The following is a 6,142-nucleotide window of genomic DNA, read 5'->3' as shown; positions in this document are numbered from 1 at the left end:
GTAACCTTATTAACATAAACTCTTGTGTGGTTGGGATGGCTTGTTATGAATAACAAGACACCAATTTTACCTTTCCACTCAGGAACTGAGGACAAAAACACCATATGTTATAACAAAAGATGATCTCATCCTTTGGGAAATTCCAAGGGTTTGGGGAGCTGTGAGCTAGGAACTATGGGTGAAGACAAAACACATGTATTTCTTATAAATTACAACATCATAAATTTATAATAGTATATGGTAGGCAGAATAGTGGCCCCCAACGAATTCTGTGTTTCAATCTTTAGAAATGATGAATATGTTACCTTAACAAGACAAAAGGGACTTCACAGATGTGATTAAGGATCTTGACTTGGGTCTTTGTCCAGGATGTTCTAGGCAGGCCTAATGTGAGAGGACTTATGAGGGCCTTTCTGAGTAAAAGAGAGAGACCTAGGAACATCTGGGTCAGAGAAGGAGTTGTAATGACAGAAGAAGAGCTGAGTGGCAGGAGTGGTGGCTTTAAAAGGAATGTAATTAGCAGGAAGAAGGTGTGCAAGGCAAGGAGATGGATTCTCCCCTGTATCGTTTGGAAGGAATGCAGCCCAGGTGACACCTTGATTTTAGACCAGTGAGACCCACTTCAGACTTCTGACCTACAGAACTGTAAGATGACACATTCGTACTGTTTCAGGCCCCTGAGTTTGTGGGAATTTGTGACCGCAGCAGTAGGGAACTAATACGTGATAGTGGTGGCATCGTTCTGTGTTTTATTTATTTATTTATTTTTAAAAAAGACTTTATTTATTTATTTGACAGACGGAGATCACAAGTAGGCAGAGAGGCAGGCAGAGAGAGGGGAGGAAGCAGGCTCCCTGCTGAGCAGAGAGCCCAATACCCAATACCAGAGCGCTCTATCCCAGGACCATGACCTGAGCCGAAGGCAGAGGTTTTAACCCACTGAGCCACCCAGGCGCCACATTTCTGTGTTTTAGAAAGGTGGCTCCATGACCTCTCCACCACCTAACCTTCCAAACACTTGCATCTGTACCCAACTTCCATTGAACTTCCCAGCCCCCCAGTGTTAACTCCCCAGAAGACCATCAGTGTAATTTATTCGTCAAGGTAAACTCTGTTAAACTCACTGCACTAGGGGAGAACAGCACTTGCAGGAATCTTAGCAGTCTCTCCAAACAGGGACGTGGGGACAAGGAAGTTTATTGAGTTTCACGGCTAGGCCTGGGTGATTTTAAGGTGTCTCCTGCCAGGAGGAGAGCTGGGAAACAGTTTTGGGATGGTAGGCATGAGGTGAGGTCTTCAGTGAGGTGAAGGTTAAAATTCTTGATGAATAAGTCATTTTAGTTGGGTCACAGTCTTCTCTTCCAGGAGCAGGTCTTCCTGGACCCACCAGAATTGTTTAACACAAGGACAGGAAAGTATGCCCAGTCCCAGTATTGAGAAATACAGGAACGGGGACTTAGGCTGGGATCACCACTCTCCAGAAACTCCACTAGTGTGGATCTGATTCCTTCTCTTTACTCTCAGATGTTGTCCTACAACTTTGCCTCTCTGCTAGCCTTGTCTGTTCTCTCTCTCTCTCTCTGCTGGATCATTCCATCTTGAAAACAAAACTAAACTAAAAATCTCCCCACACGCCCTTTTGACATTTGCCCCATTTCTGTTTCCCTTTATAGAAAAATTTCTTGGGACAGTTGTCTGTGGTTATTGGGTTCACCCTTCCATTCCAGCCACTCTCCCTCCTTTGCTCCATATGCTCCTACATATGAGCCTTCCTCAGGTTTTCAGAACGCTTCAAATGCACTTCTGCCTCAGGGCTTTGCCCTGTCTGTACCCTTTGTCTTGACTGCTTCCCCCTCACCTGCCATTTTCACATGGCTGGCTTCTTCTTGTCATTCAGAGAAACACCTTCTCTGACCATTGATCTAGAAATTAAATACGCAGGCACGATTACGTCACTCTGCTTTTTAAAAAAGTGTTTATGCATTTTTATGGTGGCAAAATACACGTAACACAAGATTTACCATCTTAATGATTTCAACCGTGTAATTAAGTAGAGTGGCATTAAGTACATTCACTTTGTTGTGTAACTGTCGCCACCACACATCTCCAGAATTTCTTCATCTTTCCAAACTGAGACTGTATCTACCCATTGAACAACAGTTCTCATCTCCCTCTGCACCTCCAGCCCCTGCCAACCATTATTTAGTTTCTGGCTGTATGAATTTGCCTCTTCTAGGTACCTCACGGAAGTGGAATCACACAATATTTGTCCTTTTGGATCTAGCTTATTTTAGCATTAGGTCTCCAAGTTTCAGCCATATTGTAGTGTCAGAATTCTATTCCTTTTTAAGGCTGAATAATATCCACATTTATGTAATTTATATTATATATAACATGTTATATGCACACACACACATGCATACAGGTGAATGGACCTTTGGATAGTTTCCATCTTTTTGCCATTGTGAGAAGTGCTATTATGAATATTGGGGTACAAGTATCCATTCGAGTTCCTGGTTTCAATTCTTTTGGGTATATACCCAGGAGCGGAATTGCTGGATCATATGATAATTAAATGCTTAATTTTTTTAAGAACTGCCATACTGATTTCCACAGTGACTGCACCATTTTATATTCCCAGTAATAGAAGTGTTCCAATTTCTCCATATCCATACCACCCCCTTGCTATTTTCTGTTGTTGTTTTTTTTAATAATAATCATCATAATGAGTGTAAAGTGGTATATCACTCCATTTTAATTCTGTAAATAACCCCTGTAACTAGCTGAGATTTTTACACACACACACACACACACACACACACACTTTTATTGTCCTCCACTTAATGCTGTAAGCTCTGTAAGAACAGGGATTTTTTTTTTTTTTAAAGAGAGGGAGGTGGGGGAGTGACAGGGGGAAGGGGAGGGAGAGAGAAAGGGCTTCATCTCACAACCCTGAGATCATGACCTGAGCCGAAATCGAGCAGGACACTTTACGGACTGTGCCACCCAGATGCCCCAGGACAGGTATTTTTGCCTTTCTTGTTACCACTGAGGATAGCAGTGGTTCTGGACCAAGGGTGGGACCAAGCCACTGTGGATGGAGAATCATTGACAAGACTTCGTGGTGTTAATGTGTATTCAGGAATGTCTCTCTAGTGTACCAGAGAATGAGATTGTCTAGGATGGGCACACAGGTTGTGAGAGGCAGCTTAAGACAGACTTGGGGAGATGGAGGAAAAACTAAACCCAAACACCCCTGATCACACCATACCCTTTGGGACTTGGCTGTTTTCAATAGAGTACTTGATTGTATTGTCTTTGTGAAGTTTCCTATTTGGTGTAGAGCAGAATAATGTCTTGAGCTTCTACTTTGTCTTTCACTCTCCTGATTTCTTTCTCCCATTCCAAGGAGACAGTCTATCTTCAGATACCATTGTCTCAGAGCCATTTTAATGGTGAGGCAGAAATGAAAGTAGTCAGAGGGAAGTCTGAGTTCCTCAATGGGGTCACCCTAGGGTATTGGGAGAGGGAGCATGCCAGTGTTTGGAGGAATAAGGCTGAAGTGAAGAGGTTAGAAGGGAGGGAAGAGTTCTCCAAGATTTGGGGGATGACTTAGGGGTTCTCAAACATCTGGGAACCCTGGCCTGTCCCCTTGGGGTGCCCTGTGGAGATGGTGAGAGGGGAGAAGGGAGTGGCCAACCAATGCACCCGAGACACCAGGGTTACCGACCCCATAATGTTTCCTAAGGGGAAGGGTGGTTTGGAGGCAGTGGAGCTACTTCCCAGGACCCCCCCACCCAGGGCTGGGACAATAAACATGATAGCTGAGGAGCACCCCTTGAATGTTCTGCTTCAGGAAAGCCCCCCGGACCTTTGCCCAAGCCTGGACTGAGATTAAATCTGTGCTCACCAGGAGGCAGATTCAATTTGATTGATGAGAATTAATGAAATGTACCATTTCTTGCATTCCCAGTTTCTAAACACCGTGCTCAAGTCATTAGTCACTTCAGTCACATTCTGTTTGTCATGGTCTCTCCAGGAGATAACTGACCTAAGACCTACTAACCCTGACTCATCCTGCCGCTCTCCACAGAAGCGTACATTGTGAAGCCTGAAGTGGTCAAGATTTTGGTGTGTTTGAAGGTCTTTAAGATGACTGAAAGTCAGGGACACTTGGGTGCCTCAGTTGGTTAAGTGGCTGCCTTCGGCTCAGGTCATGATCCCAGTGTCCTGGGATCGAGTCCCACAGGGGGCTCCTTGCTCAGCGGTGAGCCTGCTTCTCCCTCTGCCTCTGCCTGCCATTCTGTCTGCCTGTGCTCGCTCTCTCTCTCTCTCTCTCTCTAACAAATAAATAAATAAAATCTTTAAAAAAAAAAAAAGATGACTGAAAGTCAGAGAGAGCAGCACGAGAGGAAGCTGGGATGGTCCAGGGGAAGGTGCGCAGGACGATGGTTTCAGTTTGGATTTTGTTCTAAGTGCGATGGGAATGATGTGAGGAATTTAACTTGAGGAATATCTGTCTAATTTGTGTTTTCAACCACATCCCGTGGTGCCAGGTATTTGGGTAAGCGACTCTTTGGTTGTTTGAGAACTACTTGCCAAAATGAATGAAACTAGGAGTTGGTGAATGGAGAGGAGAAACCCTCTAGGGAGATGGCTTCTTTATCGCTAACAAAGACTGACGAGTTAAAAACCCAGAAGTTCAGGGTTGGAGTCCTTACAGGTCCTCGACCTCTTTAAAGTGGAGCCATCCTGCGACAGTCAGGTCCTGGAAAAGTAGACAAGTTGTCCTAATTTCCTCTTGCTTCGCTTCTCCCTTCTCCAGTCTGACAAGATCTTTGGGGAAGACTTTTTTTTTTTTTTAAATTCTTGTGTTTCCTGATTTATTTATGTGGCCTATCAGGGATTTCAGACAGTGTTATGTGTAGAGTGAAGGAATGAGTGCAGCTTACCATTTTCAGAGACAGGCAAATTAAGGATGAGAGATGGCAAGAAAAGCTGCTCACACATGAAATTGAGATAGCTCTCTGGGGAAAGGAGAGGACCCCCAAGATCATGATCACAGAAATTGCCTCAGGCAGAGGCCTGTGGACAAGTTCTCAGTTCCTTACTAAGTGCCATGGAAACATGGGTGATGTCAGTGTGACTGTGGCCTCAAGGGTGTGGCAGAGTGAGAGGCTGACATCACTGCCCAGGGGACCCAGTGAGCTCAGGCTCCAGGGAGGCCTCCTCACAGCCCCTAAAGAGGTTGGAGCAGCAAACATGACAAAGAGAGCCCTGGGGGCTGAGCGGCTGTCATGTGCTGTTCGGTGATTGTTCTCCTTCACCCTCCCGCTGACATAGAATCCTACCTCAGGACTGTGGAGAGAGACTGAAGGAAGGATCATGATGCTCCATATTCAGGACATATCGGGTTTAACGGGGCAAGGTTCCCGCCCCCAGGGAGCTTATGACAGACTTGAACAGTCAAAACAATCAAAGAAAGTGTATGAGCTTTGAGGTTGGGCCTGGCCACTAACCTCAGTCTGTCAAGTTATTTGCCATCTGACCTTGGGCAAGTTACTGAACCACACCGGGCCTTAGTTTTTCATCATTAAAGTGGAGAAAACCATTTTTGTCTCACAGCACAATGGTGGTGAAGCCTGAGGGAGGGAAATCCTATCATGTTCCTGGAGCCCCACAGCCATTTCATGATTGGTAGCGTCATTACTGCTACTGCCCAAGACCACTCAGTGTGATGGAAACAAGGTAGAGGCACGTATCAATACGGTCGATCCTTGAACATGGCTTTGAACTGTGCAGGCTCACTTCTGTGAGGATGTTTTTCAGTACGTTTGTTAGAGAAGGTTTGCTGCTGTGTGACAGTTTGAGAAAAGTCTCAGCCAAGCTGTGTCATTGTTGAGTTGCCTTTCCCTGAAGGTAGCTCTGTGAAGAGGCCTTCAGGGCGATTTGGAAGGGGGCTGAGAAATTATGCAATCCATGCCAGTAACGTGGATGCAGACAGAATGATTTGTGTCAGCTTTTACAAGCCACTCACGACAGTGGGGGGGTGTGGGTGGGACGGTCTGGCTGGATGATCAGGAAATGGGCAATGGGACCTCAGTTCGAATATCCGTTTCAACATTTACTAGCCGTGAGACTT

Source organism: Neovison vison, chromosome 8, assembly GCF_020171115.1.
Source record: "Neovison vison isolate M4711 chromosome 8, ASM_NN_V1, whole genome shotgun sequence".
Classification (NCBI taxonomy): Eukaryota; Metazoa; Chordata; class Mammalia; order Carnivora; family Mustelidae; genus Neogale; species Neogale vison.
This window is presented reverse-complemented; position numbering follows the sequence as displayed.